This window comes from Pongo abelii, chromosome 4 (assembly GCF_028885655.2).
Source record: "Pongo abelii isolate AG06213 chromosome 4, NHGRI_mPonAbe1-v2.0_pri, whole genome shotgun sequence".
Lineage (NCBI taxonomy): Eukaryota > Metazoa > Chordata > Mammalia > Primates > Hominidae > Pongo > Pongo abelii.
In genome coordinates this window covers 69,518,115-69,538,795 of record NC_071989.2, presented here as the reverse complement: position 1 = coordinate 69,538,795, position 20,681 = coordinate 69,518,115, and the positions used below count along the sequence as shown (strand labels likewise).

The following is a 20,681-nucleotide window of genomic DNA, read 5'->3' as shown; positions in this document are numbered from 1 at the left end:
CATATAATGTTGTAGTTAAAGTCATGGTTTTAGAATCAGACTGAGGTGGATCTAAATCCTGGTATTATGACTTAATATTCACCTAGTCATTAGCAAATGACTCCACCTCTAGCCTAACCTCAGTTTCCTTATCTATAAAAAGTATTTGATTAAAACCTACCTTAAGGATTTGTTGTAAGGGTTATATGAAATAATGCTATAGGCTTTGGCAAATAAAAAACAATCAGCTGGCTGTTATTACCTTACAGTGGTTACATATTTTTAAATAACCAAAATAATTGACATAAAATTAACAGAAAAACTTAACAAAATGATTCAGTACATAACTTAAGATCTTGGAGTGCCTCATAGTCATCATTGGAAACATAAGGAGTATTGTACTTTGCTAGAACCAATAACATAATTCTGGGTGATTGAATCCTTTTGCTATAAGTATCTACATCAATACGCAAAACATGCAGAGTTTGAACTAAGCATCAAAGAACCAGGATGATTTGAGAAAAAATTCTGTCTCCTTGGGAATAATACAAATCAGTGATCCAGACATGCAGAAAAAAGACGAAAACAAGGTGGAATGTGGTAGAATAATACACTAAATTATTTGAGCCTGCCCAAATACCTCCAGATGGAGTAAGTCTCCCTAGAAAGATATTGACTGGTTTTCCTATCTCTTCTGGATTGCTCTTTCAAGTGAATGTGTAAATATGTCTATAAAAAAGATGCAGTGTTGGGTGAATGGCAACAAAATTATTGGTCTCAGTCTCCCTTGGCTGTTTTTTCCCCTAACTTCTTTGTGTTTTAGTTGATCTACTTGCAAGATGGAATAGTGAAGATAACATTTTCCTAGTGTTCTTTTGAAGACATGTATAATTGTAGTCCTATTGTCTCGAGACTGAATGTACAGATGAACCTAGCCTTGAATGGAGAAAACCTCAAGAAAAGTGAAAGAAACAAAAACAAGCCAACCACTCCTTCACTGGGATAAAAACCTGCAGCTAAAAAGAGATGGTTACTCTAAGAATTGTACTGTTTTATTAAGTTAGCGACTTAAAATATTAATCTTTTTGAATATAATTTGGCATGGGGCATCTTTGGGAATATAAAGATTTTGGTCAATATAACACCTATCTAGCCACCTTTTCCTCAGGTGGTTGGGTCAGTGGCAGTGGAACAAACTAGTATGTAAATTGAGCTTTCTAGGAAAGGTGGAAAATATCTGGGGAACACCATTGGATCATAGCTTAGTTATTGCAGCAATAAGAAAAATTTATTTCTAACTTTAGGGTTAATTTCACTCACATTTTCCTTCATTTAGATCTGGTTTTTAATCCTTGATTTAGAGCTGATCTTTTAAATTGTCATTTCACTTTTTTAGAGCTAAATGGTTTGGACTGGACTTAAATATTCAGAAATAATGTTAAAATGTGAAATTCCTTGCTTTTAGTATAAAATAAATGTATGCATTGAAAAATTCTTTTTACATGGTGATTACTTTCATATATTGTGATGCCTTGGTTTTATATAATAATTGCAATGATGATGACGATGATGATGATAATGAGATTAGCTAACACTTATGTGATACTTCCCTTTGTGACATGTCTGAATTTCTTCTGGTTATGTCATACAATGGTGGTAATAATACACGTGAAAGGCCAGGATAGTTCTAGCCCTTAAATAAGTTTGCTGTATACTTAAGCTAGTCTTTTAGTCCATTTTTCCTTTAAACATCATAACCTATTTTGGTTATAGCTACCAGCTGTAACTATTTTCGCATAGATTTTTACAGTTAATGGAAAATGAACCCTTCTGGAAGTTATATTCCTTTTTATCAGCAATGAAGATTATACCAGTGCATGTTTTATTACAACCGAGAATGAATGTGACTTGAAAAAGTTAGAATTTCCCAAGTTGCTTGACTCCCTCTTTGTCCAGTGCAGTAGTTAATAGCTCATCTCCCATTCTCCAGGGCCGGTCAGCCTACATTCAAATGTCAGTTCTTCCATGTATTAGCTGCAAAATTGACCTGGGGAAAAGTATGCAGCTTTTTTAGTTCAGTATTCTCATATGTAAAATGGGGTAATGGTACCTACTTCATCTGATTATTGAGAAGTTTAAATGAATTCCTGTTATGAAAGCAGTAAGAACAGTGTCTTTCCCATGGCAAGTGCCTTGTTTTTTTTAAAATAAATATAAATGTCTGAGGCTCATTGCCATCATGTTATCACAGAGCCTGTATCAAGGACATGGAGGCAATATCTGGAGTGGCCAAGCACACAAACCTTCGACAGTTCTGTTACTTGACAGCTGTAAGAGCTTTGGAAATTTGCTTAACCTTAGACTGCTCTCCTCATTGTAAAATGGAAGTCAGTCATAGTGTCTGCTTTGTGTGGTTGCTGAGGATTAAATGAGATGATATTTGTCAAAACTTGTGGTGAGTCACAAAGTTCACTGACATCTCATCCAGATGGGCAGAGAAGAGGTAGCTTCTTAGTTTTGATTTTAACTAATGTGATCTTCCTCCTGAGCAAACCACTGCTGATTAGAAGGAAAAATTAATTAAATGTCTAAGCTGTCTTAGTCTGATGTATTGATTTTAGATAATGCTCTGTCTCTAGGAAAATGTGCTCAGACTTTCAGATCTCTGTGTTCCAGGATTTTCCAGGTTTCTCTCCAAGATGATATCTGGTATGTAGGGGAGGGGAGGGGCTTAGGCAGCCTCTTGGTGGGAGAGAAAAGTCTGGACCCATAGGCATAGTCATGGTGTCCACTGATCGCACTTCAGGAACAGAGACCAATGCCTCTGGATGGACTCTTCACACCCAGCCTTTGCTAGGGTGCCATCACATTATTTGCCAAGCTTGTGTTCTAGCTCTCGGCTAGTCACTTTCTAATTTCCCCCTTAAACACCCAGACTCCCACCCCTACCTCAAAGGTTGCCATAGGGAACAAAGAGCTGCTCAGAAAAGCTAAACGTTGAGGCCTCCTTCTGCCTAACTCCCCCAAATGTCCTTGGTATGGGGCAACTTGAGAGGGCATATCTTTCTAGAGCCCTGAACAGGAATGGGGCAGAAATCCTTCATTCCTCCGGCTCTCCTCTATCCACACAAGAGTCTTTAAGGCACACACATTTGACTGCTTTGTTCCTTCCCTGCTTTTCCTTCTCACACTCCTGGGATGAGAAAGAGAGATGACAGTTTCCCCTACACTCTTCTAGGCCAAATCTTCATTTCACCATGGAAGAACTCTTTGAGCCAAATCATTTGGATATGTGAAAAGCAATAGAGACATTTCAACATTCTTCCTCAAGACAATATGTCAGTAAGACTTGGCAAATGGCCTATTTTGAATGCCAGATGCTGAATATTAACTCCTTCTTCCTTTATCTGTCTTAACAATATTTTATATTTGAAAAGCAAGGAAGAGCACAGTGATGTTTTCCAAAATATTAATCCAAAGTAAGCAGGTAATCAATACAAGCTTTATAATGATGATGATGATGATGATGATGATGCTGATAAAGTAACTATTAGCACAGGATAATTGCTATATAGATTGTTTTTACCCTTGGATAGCTTCTGGTTTTAGGGAAGAGACCATAACTTCAGAGCACTTGTGCACTTGGCATCATGACACGTAATTGCTCTGCCTCTCACAATTCTCACCCCCTCTGCCCCTCTCCCCATCTCTCTTGCCACACAAGCCTTTCTGCTCCTGGAACATGAAGTGATTTTTCCTGCTTTGGGGTATGTAATAATTACTGCTGTATCACCTGAAGCCCTGTTTCCCATATCTTTTCTTAACTGACTTCTCATTTTCAGTCCCTGCATTAAAAGCTGCCACCTCGATTTTCCTGGATCTTTTCTGGCCACCCTAACCAAAGTAGCCATCCCCACTTCCAATTACTCTCCATACCACATCCTCCTTTTTATTTTCTTTTCTGCATAAGTCACTATTTTATGTTTACACATTTTTTGTCTTTCTTCTCCACTAGAATGTAAGCCTCAAGAGGACAGGGGCTGTGTCCGCTTTATTCCCCACTGGGCTGGCAGAGGACTTGGCACAAAAAAGAGCTCAATACATAGTTATTGAATACATGATAGGTGACTGAATGCTATCTTATTTCAGATAAAAAGAATCATTATGATTATTAACATTGGTGACATGGATGTGCATGGAGCAAAAGTATCTTGCATAAGCACAGAAATAAGGATTTTCTATATTATATTTATTATGAACCATAGTAATGGTGAGAATATCTTTCTACCTTTATTACTTTGTTCTATATTGATGGTGGTGGTAGAGTGGGCTAGCACTGCCTCTTAAAAATGATAAGAAGTCCTTTGAAGGAAGACATCATGCTCGTATTTCTTTCACACCTTTTTTGATATTTAGCTGCTCAATACAAACATGCTGGTGATCATTGGTGGAGGGAGTGGGGAGTGGGTGAGGGAAGATTACAGGCCCTCCATTTGCGTATGATTAAACTGGCAAGACTTTCCAGGGAAAGCAGTGCTTCAGAAATTATGTGATTGACAGAAGGAAGGTCACATATTTACTTTCTAGAAGAAGAGTAATTGTCAAGTTGTGTGCTGAGGAGCCTCAGAGCCTCAGTTGGCAATGGCTTATGTGGAAATTTTCATTTGAACAAAGAGTTTTAGGGCCACACCCAAGTGGAAACTACTTCTTTCAGGATTGGAGCCTACACAGAGAAAGATCAGAGGTGGGAATGAAACAAGAAATAGTTCCAGAGACTGCTGCTGTGTAACAAATTATCTTAGAACTTAGCAGCTGAGAACAACCATTTTTTTATGCTCACGCAGGAAGCTACAGGTCAAGAAGTCAGTGAAGGCACAGTGGGAATATATTGTCTCTGCTCCAGCTGTGCAGACTTGAAGGGCAGGGGAGACCGGATGCCAGGATGGGGTCATATAAAGACACCTTCCTTCACATGTCTGGTGATCAGGATGGCTCCGTGTGGCTTAGTGTCCTTACAGCCTGGTGGTTGCAGGTTGTCAGACACTGGGTGTGGAGTTCAGGACTCCAAGCATACAAGTTCCAGTAAAGAAGACGGAAGCTACATTGCTTTTCATGTCCAACCTTGGAAATCACACGGCCTCACTTCTACTGTCTTCTCTTGGTTGCAATAGTCACAAAACCAACCCACTTCAAGGGAGATGACATAGACCCCCCTTCTAAATGGGAGGAGGGTCTAAGAATTTTGCAGCCATGTTTTAAACTAATATTAGGTTGGTGCAAAAGTAATTGCGGTTTTTGCCATTAAAAGTAATATAAGGGGCCAAGCGTGGTGGCTCACACCTGTAATCCCAGCACTTTGGGAGGCTGAAGTGGATGGATCACCTGAGGTCAGGAGTTCGTGACCAGCCTGGCTAATGTGGTGGAACCCCATCTCTACTAAAAATACAAAAATTAGCTGGGTGTGGTGTGGCGCGCCTGTAGTTCCAGCTACTCAGAGGTCGAGGCAGGAGAATCCCTTGAACCTGGGAGGCGGAGGTTGCAGTGAGCCGAGATCGTGCCACTGCACTCCAGCCCGGGTGACAGAGTGAGACTCCGTCTCAAAAAAAAAAAAAAAAAAAAAAGAAAAAGAAAAAGAAAAAATGTAGTAAAAATGTAAGGATGAAAGAAGCAAGCAGAGGGGAAGAGAGGGGCCTTATATCCTGGAAAGGGCGATAGGCTTGTGACTGCGCGAATCCAGGTTACATTTACCACACATGTGCCCTGATGTTCAATGGCTTTTTTTGCAGCTAGAGTGTTTTGATGATCTTCTGAGAGAAACGTCTCCTTCCTCAGCTCCAGTGTGCTTGGGAGCTAAGAGCTGCAGAGCAATCATTTGAAATCTTTGGTGGTCATAATAAAATAGGTAAAGGTACTCTCAGGTACTCAACGACCCTCTTGTCACCAAGCAGCTCCTCATCAGAACTTCTCCAAACATGCACTCTCTCCTTTCCACCTCCAGCTCATCTTGCTGGGCCTCCACTTTTTCCGTCACATCTCATCTCCTGGCCTTTTTCATTCCTCATCCCTACCTTATTTCCAATTTCAGTCACGTTTTGTTGAACACACTGCTCTTGGTGCTTACAGCAAGGAAGGCTAGTTGTGCTGAATTTATAGTACTTTTTCAACCAGCCATTGGGAAGCACATGGAACTCCCCACACTCATTTTTACTGCCATTTTTTTTCAACATAATTTACAAGAAATAGAAGGAATGTGTATTAGCTAATTGTGCCACATGGTCCTATTTTCTCAGCAATACTTATTTTTATTAATGCAGCTGATAGAAAATGAGGCAAATTTTCATCAAAAAGCTTGCTAATGTAAAACTGAGAGTACCAGGCAGCCTGGAATAAAATAAAGAAACACAATTGTAATATTGCTATTTTGGGAGTTTTACATTAAACTCCTACACAATAATCAAAGATGGAAGTGTGATCATAAATTTTAGCTGGAATTTAGGAATGTGGCAGCCACTCTGGGGCACATTTACAGAAAAATCATAGACTCAAATGGAATTTGCTGAGGACTATATATCAATTTGCCATCAGAGGAGACAGTATTAGAAACCCTGGACTCTTCCCATTAATCACTGTAGATGTGGCATCTCAAACAGAAGAGAGTTATGACTGTTATAAATCGTGCACTGAGAGTTGTTTTTTACTTTAGATAGAGAAAACAGTTGAAAGAGTTTGGGATAGCAGTTGTATTGTCTCTGGTTCCTCCTTTTAGTTTTAAAAATTAATTGTGCATTTCAGAATCCTGTACTTTAAATATTTAGACATGGCAAGTTTTAAAAAGAAGATGTGTAGGGCACATACTTCTCATCCACTGCCGACAGGCATCAGGAATGGGGTGAATTTGGATAGGAGATGCTTATCCATTCTGTGTCACTGCAGATATGAAATTTTGTCTTGTTGTTTTGATTTAGCAAGAAATATCTTTATTATTTTTTCCAGTGATGAGAATGGAACTGTTGTAATTAGTTAAGTCTGAAACTATGATTTAGGAAAGAAAAAAAAAGTGCAAGATGATCTATTGCACAGACAGCCACCCAGAGCCCATCTGTTGGATAGAATAAGGAACCCCTGTGGGTGTAATTGGGGCAGGAAGAAGGGGCAGGATATGGTGGAAAGTGCTTGGGTTTTGAAGCCCAACTTGTTTTTGAGTCCATGTTCTATGTTTTTCCTTTATGTCCTTGAGCAAGTACTTAACTTCAATAATCTATGATCTATACATTGGGAATAACAATCACTATCTAGCAATGGTGTTTTAGAGATTAAAATATTATAATAACCTTAGGAAAGTACCTGCCTTATACTCAAAAAAGAGCCCGCATTGCCAAGTCAATCCTAAGCCAAAAGAACAAAGCTGGAGGCATCATGCTACCTGACTTCAAACTATACTACAAGGCTACAGTAACCAAAACAGCATGGTACTGGTACCAAAACAGATATAGACCAATAGAACAGAACGGAGCCCTCAGAAATAATGCGGCATATCTACAACTATCTGATGTTTGACAAACCTGGCAAAAACAAGAAATGGGGAAAGGATTCCCTATATAATAAATGGTGCTGGGAAAACTGGCTAGCCATATGTAGAAAGCTGAAACTGGATCCCTTCCTTACACCTTACACAAATATTAATTCAAGATGGATTAAAGACTTATATATTATACCTAAAACCATAAAAACCCTAGAAGAAAACCTAGGCAATACCATTCAGGACATAGGCATGGGCAAGGACTTCATGTCTAAAACACCAAAAGCAATGGCAACAAAAGCCAAAATTGACAAACGGGATCTAATTAAACTAAAGAGCTTCTGCACAACAAAAGAAACCACCATCAGAGTGAACAGGCAACCTACAGAATGGGAGAAAATTTTTGCAATCTACTCATCTGACAAAGGGCTAATATCCAGAATCTACAATGAACTCAAACAAATTTACAAGAGAAAAACAAACAACCCCATCAACAAGTGGGCGAAGTATATAAACAGACATTTCTCAAAAGAAGACATTTATGCAGCCAAAAAATGCATGAAAAAATGCTCATCATCACTGGCCATCAGAGAAATGCAAATCAAAACTACAATGAGATACCATCTCACACCAGTTAGAATGGTCATCATTAAAAAGTCAGGAAACAACAGGTGCTGGAGAGGATGTGGAGAAATAGGAACACTTTTACACTGTTGGTGGGACTGTAAACTGGTTCAACCATTGTGGAAGTCAGTGTGGTGATTCCTCAGGGATCTAGAACTAGAAATACCATTTGACCCAGCCATCCCATTACTGGGTATATACTCGAAGGATTATAAATCATGCTGCTATAAAGACACATGCACGCATATGTTTATTGCGGCACTATTCACAATAGCAAAGACTTGGAACCAACCCAAATGTCCAACAATGATAGACTGGATTAAGAAAATATGGCACATATACACCATGGAATACTATGCAGCCATAAAAATGATGAGTTCATGTCCTTTGTAGGGACATGGATGAAGCTGGAAACCATCATTCTCCGCAAACTATCACAAGGACAAAAAACCAAACACCGCATGTTCTCACTCATAGGTGGGAATTGAACAATCAGAACACATGGACAGAGGAAGGGGAACATCACACACTGGGGACTGTTGTGGGGTGGGGCGAGGGGGGAGGGATAGCATTAGGAGATATACCCAATGTAAATGATGAGTTAATGGGTGCAGCACACCAACATGGCACATGTATACATATGTAACAAACCTGCACATTGTGCACGTGTACCCTAAAACTTAAAGTATAATAAAAAAAGAAGTATCTGCTTTATACCCAGCAAATATTCCTTTTCAAATAGATGTAGGCCACTATGTTATAATTAATAAGCAATACCATAAGCATTTGAATGTTTCCGCACAATGACCTATTTGCTGTCTTTTGTTAAATTTTCTTAGCTGGGGGAGTGAAACTCCTGACTAGCTTTGGGCTGGATATAGCATAGGGGTGCCCACCTATGTGGAATGGTTTGAAGAGTCCTTGACAGGGCCAGTGGCCTCATTGTCCTTCATAGAGCCAAAAATTGCACCAGTTACAGATTCATTCCTGTGAGTTTTGAACAAAATTCCAAAATGCCAGATCTTCTATTATAATGCAAGTATTCTTGGTAGTTGAGAATGGAGGAGAGTTATGAGAGTGAGGCGAAATAGGTTAAGCTACAGGTTACAAACTAATTCCTTGCTCCTCTTGGGAAAACTGGACAGTCAGATGACACATTATGGCGTGGCTGCAATTGGCTGCAAGGGGCAGCTGCCCAGTTTCGATGGGATGCCCACTCCTGATAGGATACTGATCCCTTTCACCTTACTCTTGGCATTCTGTAGACATTTTCACTGTTTTCCTGGCCCTTGCAACACCTGAAAACTTATTTTCCCACAGTTAATTAGAGAAGAGAACTGACAGATGTCAGCCAAGTTTAGTTGAAAGCAGGTAGTCTGTATGTCAGAAGGCTCTATTGTTCTTTCATTATATGAGGTGGGGCAGGTGGCTGCATCTTTGAACTCTAGTTTCCTCCTCTGTGAGAAGATGGCTTAGAGCTTCCACAATCTCTCTACTTTCTCTCATTCTCTGGTTCTTGATGGTGATCTGGGATCTACCTGAAGGGAGCCCAGGATTAGAGAAAGGAAGAATAGTACAGGCAAACTGGTCTCTTTCCAACATAGCCCAATCCCTCTTGGTGGTATCTGCTTCAGGGAAGTTAAGCGTTTGTCTAGAAATTATGATGTCATGTTACGGAGCCCTTATTCCCTCCTCTATAAAACAACTTTCCTGTTGTCAATTCTTCTGTGACTATGTTATCTACTATGCTGACCACAGGGCACATGTGGCTTTCCACATTAATGAAAATAAAATAAAATAAAATAAAATAAAATAAAATAAAATATCCTGTTCCTGGGCCACACAATCTCATTTCCAGGGCTCAATAGCCACATGTGGCTAGTAGCTACTTGGCAGAGGAGACACAGAAAGAACATTTTCATCATCACAGAAATTCTACTCTTGTAGAGAGTGCTGCTCTAGAAGCTTTAGGCCACTGAAGTTGTATTCAGTGACCTGACATCAGAGAGTTTTTGTAGTCACTTGAGCAGAGGTAATGCAATTCCTGGGGAAGACTTCCAGTTTCAATTACATTCAGGTTAACAAGCCCATTGTTCCAACCAAAATAATAGTTGCTCAACATTCCATTCTGATGATTTTTTTTATCCAAGCAGTCAACATAGTTTCATTAAACACCACCCACTCATTGTGTACTAGTTAAATGAGGAATGAATGTGGCTCTGTCTCCAGATAAATGAATATAGAGAGAGACCAAAAAAAAAAAAAAAAAAAAAGAATTGGCTGACTGGGGGTGTTGGGTACACAAAATAACTTGGTTAGGCTGTAGGATCAGAAAATCTCTCTAGATCTTTTTTCTAGAACTTCCTTTTTTCTAGATCTTCCTTTCTGTGGAGAATCGCTCAGTTTTAACAAAGTGGCCAGTTTACACTAAAATGCTTGTCATTTATATAAAATATTGGCATTTGTTGCAATATTGCAAACCAAAGAGTCATTGAGTTCCAAACTAAACAAAAGTTTTATAAAACAGTTTGTCCTGTCCAACCTTAAAAAGAGAAGGCATTTACTATATGCCAAGCATTGTGCTGCCTGCTTCACATGCGTTTTCTAATGTGGGTTTCACAATACTTTCTTGACAAAGGTCAGCTGTGCACCTACCTGTTGGAGAGACAGCATCAGGAAGGAGGGAAAGCAGAGGTTTTGGAGTACAGCAGACTGGGCTTAAATTTCAGCTGTGTCACTTACTAAACTTCAAGACTTTGGGCATGTACTTAATTTCTATTAGCTCTAGTTTCCCTGTCTGTAAAATGGGGGACATGATACCTGCTTCGTGTGATTGTTGTGACGATTAAGTCAGACAAGGCAAAGGAAGTGCTTGGTGCAAGACCTGGCACACAGAACATGAATACAGGGGAATAAGTCATCTTTTCTGTCCCTACAGAATTGTGCCTTGTATATATTGGACACTCAGCAAGTATTTGTTGAATAGATAGGTGGATGGAAGGATGGAAGTCACATCTACAAAACATTCTTCATCTGCAGAACATTTCCTGGGAGTGTAGGTGGTTGCCTAAGTACAATGATTTGGGGAGGCCAAAAGTCTCTTATTCAACCTCAAACATCATCCCATTGGCTCTGGCTGCTGTTTTGAAATTTAAGTATTCTTCATTCTATTCAGTCATATGTCCCTGTTAAAAGCAAATATTAACTTTAGAGAAGGAACACACTAAGCTATTGTGTGCCATGGTTTCGGTCCACCTGCTGAGCCTCCTAAGACAGCACTGTGGAGTGGAGACACCTCTGATCTGGGAGCTGGATATTCTGGCCTCCAGGCCTGGCTCTGCTAGCGTCTGGCCTTTCGTGGGCGTTGACCTCAGATTTCCTATTAATTAAGTGGAGGATTAGACTGGATCTTCTGTAAATGGTTTGGTTTGTGGTTTTATAAGTGGGTTACCAGGCAAGTGAGTTTTCATGTTGAGGCATGGGGCAGTGCCTGGGTTGGATGGCTTTGGAAGGTGGCAATGTGGGGATTATAGCCCTGCAAGGACAGGGAGCTTCTGTCCAATATGGTTACAGGGTGCCTGATAATGAGAGCATAAGGGACATACCATGAAGGAACAGGGGATCAACAATGACAGTTTTAGGACTGTTTCACAGCTTGTTAGTTACCAACCTGATTTATAAACATCCCTTAGGAGTCTTCCTGGATATTAAGCATCAACATAAGATCACCTGGAATGAAGCCAGTTGACTGCTCCAAACGTGATCTTCAAAACTGGGTGCCCTTAGGCAGCAAGGCTTGTGTGTATTGTGGAAAACTGCTCCAGGACATTCCGAGGCATGACTGTCCACTCAGTGGTGCAGCCACGGACTGCCAGAAGCTACTGGCCTGGAGCAACTGGCCTAGCCCATAGAAAGCAGGAATGAAGCAGCTCTTCATGGCTGTAGATGTCCCAGGGAACAAGGGTAGAGCCAATTACTGAACACCTCCCACATGCCAGGCACCATAGTGGGCATTTCACACACATTGTCTCATGTAAACTCACAGCTGTTCCATGTCGTAGACATTACTGCCTTCACAACACAAATGAGGAACTGCAGCTCAGAGAGGAAAGAAGTAGAGGTGAGATTTGAGAAGAAGATTTTTGGATGCCAAAATTCACATGTCTTCCCATGTATGTCGCACAACCTCCAGGATGTTCTGCAGATATCATTTGCTGTTATAGTTCAGTGTTCTCTGCCCATGGTCATTTAGGGTGGAATTATTGTTCTCACATTATTGCTATTTCAGGCGTTGCTGGAACAAAGAAACAATCACCACTAGTGGCCCCATCTACTCTGAGAGAGAGTGTTTGAAGTCATCAGTCGTATTTTCCAGCTGTCAGGGTTCCAATGTAAGTTTTATGTTGGATCTTTTTCTTTTTACTCTTGGTTGATTGGAGTTATAATCTGTGTTTTCTTTCCCACTTTTGGGTACTCTCACATTTAGATTTTATTGAGATTCATTTCGTAGTGCTTTAAAAAGTTAGCAAGAAGCTTGAAGCTCTCCGGGTTTCTTATTAAGATGCAGCAGGGAAGAAGACAGAGTGTATCAGTTTATTGGGCTAGACATATCTGTTGATTGACGCAGATGCTGCAAACATGTTCTGGGAACCATTTCAATGTTCCGTAATAAGTAGCACATTAATCAGGACTGGGAAAACTGGAGGGGGTCTCAGCAGGGTTGGAGTTTCCTGGGAAGTGCCTATTAAGATGAAGAATTAGCCAGTGCTCACGTTTAACATGTAGACTCCTGAGATGGGGCCTGGAGGGAGATGCTGCACAGTGCTGATCAACATTAGTGCGGATCACTGTTGTGTGATCACTTTCACCTGTACATCATTATCAGTTCAAAGCCTCCCCCTGCCCTGTGGGCTTGCCGTGAGAGGGAGGCTCCATCCTCATTTTTAACAGAAGGGCAGGAGGGTGTGCACACTCCAGAGATGTGTGTCATTTACTCTTTGCAGCTTCAGCAATTGAGTAGACTGAAGAAAGATGTTCGTGAAAGGTGGACTTTTCTTTTTATCATCATTTGCCCTTTGTTTTCTAGATTTTTCATTGTGAAGTGTGTTATATATTCAAGACTTTATATCATGTCATCAAAAGCCTAACCATAAAATAAGTCTTGAGTGTGCCCACTGTCCCCTATGGAGCATGAAGCCGGCTTTTTGTGCAGTCTCCTTGTTGGAACCACTCCTTGAAATTTGGGCTTATCATGTCCTGACTTTTCTGGACAGTTTTACCACATAAGATAGTTTGCTAAACATCTTCCCTGTATTTAAAATGTGGCTTTTGTGTAATAAAGCCCTGTGGACTCCATAGCAGTACCAAGTTTACAAAACTACCCCAGTACCACGGTTTTGTAAACAGTACCCCTGTTTGAAAAACTGGCTGTTTTAAAATAGCTTAGACGGCCTTTATCCCAAGTGCTTGTGTTTTGATTATTCTCTGATGCAGAATTAAATGAAGAAATTTATGCACGAAGCAAACTTCACCTCTGTAACCCCCAATACCACACCACCCTCACTTTTTTTTTTTTTTTTTTTTTTTTTGAGATGGAGTCTCACTCTATCTCCCAGGCTGAAGTGCAGTGGCATGATCTCGGCTCACTGCAACCTGTGCTTCCCAGTTTCAAACAATTCTCCTGTCTCAGCCTCCCAAGTAGCTAGGATTACAGGTGCCTGCCAACATGCCCGGCTAATTTTTGTATTTTTGGTAGATACGGAGTTTCACCATGTTGGCCAGCCTGGTCTTGAACTCCTGACCTCAAGTGATCCACCCAACTCGGCTTCCCAAAGTGCTAGGATTACAGGTGTGAGCCACCGCGCTTGGCCCCTCACTTTTAATTCTATAAATTAATGGATTTTATAGTAGGATGTTAGGACAAGAAATTTATATGTCATTACATATACTTGGGGATTGATAAGACTTTATATTTCTTTTTTTTTTTTGAGACGGAGTCTCGCTCTGTTATCCAGGCTGGAGTGCAGTGGTGCGATCTTGGCTCACTGCAAGCTCCGCCTCCCGGGTTCACGCCATTCTCCTGCCTCAGCCTCCTGAGTAGCTGGGAATACAGGCGCCTGCCACCAAGCCCGGCTAATTTTTTGTATTTTTAGTAGAGACAGGGTTTCACCGTGTTAGCCAGGATGGTCTCGATCTCCTGACCTCGTGATCCACCTGGCTCGGCCTCCCAAAGTGCTGGGATTACAGACGAGAATTTATATTTCAATATAGCAGAAAACTAACGAAAACTTTCGAACCCCAGTCCCATCCACTTTTGTTTTCCCATTCCACATTCTTGTGTAGTGAGTGTGGTTCTGAGGCAGTGGTCACTTTGTGATGCAGTCATGAAATAAATAGGAGAGAATCTGGCCATACTTGTGTTTTTCCAGATTCAAAGGTAGGGTAAGCCTCAGATGCTGATGTGAATTTAGTGAGGGGACCTGATACGGCCTGATGCCCTTGCTGTTACTCTGGTTGAGCACAAATGTGTCCTTTTATATCATATATCCATTTGAGATCTTCAAGGCAAGCAATTGAAACAGACTTTGGCTGGCTTAGGCATAAAAGTAACTTCTAGAGAGATACCAGGTTATCTGGTGGACTCACTGTAAAGTTGTAGGAACCAGACTTAGAATATGGGTGGGGATAAAGGGAAGCCAGAGCCAAATTGAAAGTCACACCAGAGAGCCAGCTTGGGGAGCCATCACTGCTGCTCCTGCTGAACACTGGGCATGGGGCTGGCACGGCCACTGCTGGTGTTGGCCTTGGATACGCCTGCTTGGTGCTGCTGGACCTACTGGCCTGGCAACTGGCTGCTGCCACCACAGTTGCCAGGATGAAGTTTCTCTGTTCTCTGAGCCACTGGCCCCAGATCTGAAGCCCTAGGATGGATGTATATCATTGTCCATGACCATGATCTGTGCCATGACTGCCAGAGAGTCTGAAAAAGAAAGATTCTGGCTATCTTGACTGCTGTAATGGAAGGGGCTTTGTTTCCCACTAAGATTCACATGGCAGGAAATTCATCAAATATAGGAAGGGTTTCAGATACCAGAAGGCCACAGTCTGACAATACATAATCAACTCATTTTATCTAAAGGCATTCTTTTGAACCTTTAATTTTCCTTCTTGCTGACATCTTTATTCTTTTAAGCCCCTTATTAATAGTCTGTATTTCAAGTAGGAGAAGAAAATATAAAGAGATAACCTTCAGTTCCTTTTCTTCATAGCTTTCTTGAAGTTTCTATAAGCAATGCTAAGAGGTAATATAGCCTCTGTCACACCCCCACCCCAAGAAATTGGATTGGAGAAGTGAACACACCTTCTGAGAGTGCAACTATAAAATAGGCCTAGAATGGATCAGATGAAAGGAAATAAAAAGCAATTATTTAAGTGGGGCTTAGATGTTGCTTAAACTTGGCTTTTCCTCCTCTATAAATAATCAAATTGTAGATCTCCAGGGATGTAAAATTTTAATTTTGGGATGTATGCCTCATTGCAATTCAAAGATAGGTGGGTGCTTAACATGAGGAAGCAGAGTTTAGTGATTACAGACAGGGTATTGGGGTTGGACAGACCTGGGTGCAAGTCCTTGTTCAGCTGTGTGACTTGGGGCACATTTCTTCACCCTCTGAGTCTATTTCTCATTTGAAAAAGGGCAGTGGTAATCTTTATCTCACAGAGTTGGTATGGGAATTGAATAAATTCATATATGTAAATCCCATATTATGTATTTAGTAAATAGCTATTCTCATTGTAATTCCTGTTATAGGAGAATAGAGGAGAAGTTGGTTCTCTTAAAGTAAAAATGGGTTGCTTTTGGAGGAAATGTCAAGCAGAGGTCAGTTGACAATGCAATTGGTGTTGTAGAGGAAGATCTAGCACTGGGGAGTAAGTGTGGTGGACTGAGGGATGTCCCAGGTTCCCTTCGATAGCTAACTCTATGGTACAGTAACTCTCTCGAGAACTCAGACAAGGATTAGTCCTCTCAGCTGGGCTACTCCTGATGTTGATGGTGAAACACCAGCCACTCAGACAGTGTCCATCAATGTCAACCCTAATCTGGAAATGAACTGACCAGGCCAAGGTAGAAGCCAGTTGGTCTGTCCAACCAGTAACAGATCCGTAAAAGTGGCAGCCACTTTTACCACCATCATTATAGCTCTGACCACTTTCCCTGACTTGATTTGGCCAATGTGTTGTGTGAGTGGTGGATGGAAGAAGCTAATACAGCTATGGCCTTCTTCAATGATGGTGAGGTACCACTATCATTTGCAAATCAGTTAAAAAATAGGAGGCCTTCCCAGCTGGGCACTAAGAGCTAATTCTCTTGGGCAATTTTTTTTATTGCATTCAACCATAGAAGATTAAAAAACAAAAAAGAAAGGCATTTTCTCCTTCCAAAGCAAAACCTGTGGGATTCATGGTCTATCCTAATTATGTCTTCTGGGGTAATCCTGAGAAATCTTGTCCGTTCCAGTAGAGCCTGTGCTGTGAATAACTGTAAGAGTGCTCACCTAGTTTTGCTACAGTGCAAGAATTTCAAGGTCTAAACTCTATGAACAAATAGATTAGGGTAAGTTATTGCCTACAATGTGATTAAATTATACTATAAGGAATTATTTTATCTGATGGTTTTCCAACATGAGAGCTCAGGCAGAATAGTACAAAGGATGAGATTATAGATCTACTCATGATTTTCAAGTACATGATACACTGTTCTTAACTATAGTCAACACATTGTATAATAGATCCCTTGAACTTATTTCTCCTAGCTAACTGAAGTTTCCTATCCTTTGACCAACATCTCTCCCACCTACAGCTCTCTGTCCCTAGCCCCCAGTAAACACCATTCTACTCTCTGCTTTTGTAGGTTTGACTTTTAAAATTTTCACATATGAGTGAAACCATGTGGTATAGTGTTTGTTTTTCTGTGCTTGGCTTATTTCACTTAATATGATGTCCTCCAGGTTCATTAATGTTGTTGCACATGGCATGATTTCCTTCTTTTAAGGCTGAACAGGATTCCATTGTGTATATATACCATATTTTATTTACCATTCATCCATTGATGGAAACTTAGGTTGATTCCATATCTTGGCTATTGTGAATAATGCTGCAATGAACATGGGAGTGCAGCTATCTCTTCAAAATGATTTCATTTCCTTTAGAAATCTACCTAGTCATGGGATTCCTGGATCATATGGTAGTTCTATTTTTAATTTTTTGAGAAACCCCCATATTGCTTCCCATAATGGCTGCACTAATTTACATTCCCATGAACAGTGTGCAGATGTTCCCTTTTTTCCATATTCTTGCTAACACTTGCTAACTTTTGTCTTTTGATGATAGCTGTTTTAACAGATGTGAGGTGATAGCTCATTGCAGTTTTAATTTGTAAGGGAAATGCACATTTAAAAATACTGTGAGTGCTAGTAGTAAATGTGGGATCCTAAAAATTTGCACTGGCCCACGTGAAGAATTTCTTTTGTGAGGCTGGAAAATGGGCTAAGAGTCAGAATGACCTAGTGTTCCTCTTTGTTTCCATACAATTCCCAACCTACCTTGAGGTCCACAACTGAATTTGGCTATTGAAGGCTTTAATTTTCAAGGAAAGGAAAGGTCTGCCTGGAATGAGTCGGCCAGCAAGTCAGCAGAAGCAAGCCTAAGACTAAGGAAACACAAATCTACCTGTTGTCTAAGGCCAAGCTGGCATGGATACCTAACTCTGGGTCTTCTCTGTCTGGGGGCAAAATCTCCAGCCTTGAATAGGAGTCAGACCTGTTATGGTGGCTTTCACCTGAAGTCCCATCTACTCACCAGGGTGAGGCAGGATCCCTTGAGGCAGGATCCCTTGAGCCCAGGAGTTTGAGGCTGCAGTGAACTATGATCACACTACTGCACTGTAGCCTCGACAACAGAGAAAGACTCTGTCTCTAAAAAGAAAAAAGAATTAAAAAAAAAGGAGTTAAAAGTTAATATAGAACCAGAGAGAGAGGGACCAGGTCTTCTCAGATGGGGTAATCCCTGGTTTGACTTTCCTTCTAGCCCCATGAGAAGAAGACCCGTAAGAAAATAAGGGAAGAAGCCAAAGAAATATGTGGCAGGGTCTTTCCCAGGTGGCAGCAGCCCAACCCAGTTCACCTTCCTGACTTCATAAAGGAAGACACAGGAGGCTTTTCTTATTTTTACTCCTCTCAATAGACTCCACCATCTGCAAAATCTTGTCTAAGAATAAACTCTCAGGATCATCTATTTTAACATATCTGCTCCTTTGTGGGAAGAGTGAGTGTGAAAATTTGGGAACATGTGCAGTGGATAAAGCTGTTATTTTATGCAAAACAGAAAAGAGCAGTGCCCCCTTTGGGTGGATGTAGCCCTGTACCAGCGCACACAGCTGGTATTCTCAAAGAAGCCCACAAAACAACCAAAGAGGCTGTTCCAGCTGGGCACTAGTAGCTGATTCTCTTGGTAACCGTGGGCTGGGTTTTAGCTCTCACCTGCCTGCTTGAGCTGAGTACCTTTGTGTGGTAAACAACCTGGACCACTCTACATGGTCCCCTGGTGGTGGTAATGGGCAGGCTTAAGCGGTGTGATATTGGGTAGGGGGCTCAAACAACTCATGGAATGGGCACCTAAGCAAGGTAGAGAGATGCAGAGCGGGGAGGGAGGAGTTCTGAAGGGGAGTTTGGCTTGTTTGCTTTTTTTTTTTTCTTCTATCTTGGCACCCTTTATTAACAGAACACAGTGTAGATTATGCATTGTATTTTGAAAAAGAAAGAGAAATACAAGGCATAATCTTTGCTGTTGAGATGTTTTCAGTCTAACTCAGCAATTCCTTTCCCTCATCCTTTCTGCCTCACTACTTATTACATTTACTTCTAGTTCTTCCTCTTTAAATTGAAAAAGCAGAGGCAAAACCAGACACTGTGATAATGGAATTTTATGTTGTGGTCTTTGATTACACTTCCCTTCCAAAGCCTCAATATTTCACATTGTTAATAATAATGTTCTTTGTAGGAAAAAAATCCTTAATTTGAAAATGTTGCAGATGGCCTTTTATCAGGAGCTATGGACTGTCAAAATAAATAGATATAATTATGAACCATTGTTGTTGAATGGGCCATCTTAATAATAGCAGTCAAGTTTCCAGAAATTAAAAAAAAAGACCTTACATTTTAAAAAGACCTCAGAATAATTAGTGGTCTCTGGTTGATTGGTTTTCAACAAGTTATTCAGCAGATGGAGGCTGTCAGATTTCTGCTGGTACAATTATTTTTGTAACTCAGCAGTGGAGGGGGGCGGATTTTATGCAACTCAGCATGACCTCTTTGTTGAATCGGATTTGGTTTAAGAGAATCCCACTGCACCTGTACATTAAGATGGAGCATGAGGAAGGTCTTGGGACTGAGCCATTTGAAGAAAATCTAGGCCCGGGTGGGTCACTTTAGGAGTATTAGTATAGCCTTAGACATTAGCTCTTGGAACTACCCTGAAGGTGAAAATGTGAGACAGCTAATATTTCTCTGCAAGAATTCCTTGGGTTGCTGAGTTTTGGTTCTTGCCATCAAGAAAATGTTCGTACCGGAGCAAGATGTGGAAAACCCCAGATGAGAGGATATTAATGTAGATTCATGAGCTCTGCCAAAGTAATGTCATTACTGCTGCTCCATCCCTGAAGAAAGATCTTAAACATATGTAAATAGACAAGACAAGTTATAAATTGCAATTTAGTATCTGGTAACTGAAAGTCTTTACTTCATTTGTACTGAGTGATTACCTGAATTTACTAAGGAAAATTTTGGAGATCACAGATTTGAGTTGAAGTCAATAAAATAGGATAAAAGTCTAGATGATGAAACTTAGCTTTTGTTGATTAGAGGTCTGTTTAGCTCTTAAAACTGCAGTAAATAAAATGTTATATTAGTGGAAAATACAGATGGATTCAGAAAATGTAGACAAATCGATAGGCAATTGAAATGTATACGTTTTATTTTCAACATATAAAACCTTGAGTTCAAAGTTCTTCATAAAAACACAATTCCTAAATTAACTTTACAATAACTAAACAGTGAGCATTCTTATCCCCATTTCAGTGCTACAAACCCAACTTATGGAGAGAAAACTTTAAAAGGAGGCAAAAGCTGCCACTATAATTTAAAATATATTGTTCTCCACTCTTTTTACATATTCTTGAAAGCAGTTCATTAACGGTGACTTGTGTAGGAAAAATTAGCATTTGTGCCAAAAAATTCTTTGTATGCGTTAGTTTGTGTGCATATTTTGGAGTCTTCATGTTAAAAGTATAGGACAGACCTACTTGACAAAGGTGAATTTTGTCGAAATTTTGGGGAGAATATAGATTTGAATTCATGTAAATAAGATTGAATAAAAATCCAGATGACTGAAACATATTTCATCTTTTGCCAATTAGAGCTTTATTGAGCACTTAAGCTGCAAAAAATAAGAGGTTATATTAGTAGAAAATACACATGGATTTAGAAAATTTAGGTAAATCTGT

The 20,681-nt window shown here is 40.3% G+C and overlaps 1 protein-coding gene across 3 annotated transcripts in view; it reads left to right on the top strand.

The window, feature by feature from the left end:
• The window catches only part of PDE4D (phosphodiesterase 4D), a 1,542,529-nt gene that overhangs the window by 122,579 nt on the left and 1,399,269 nt on the right, over window positions 1–20,681 (top strand). The window lies entirely within an intron of this gene.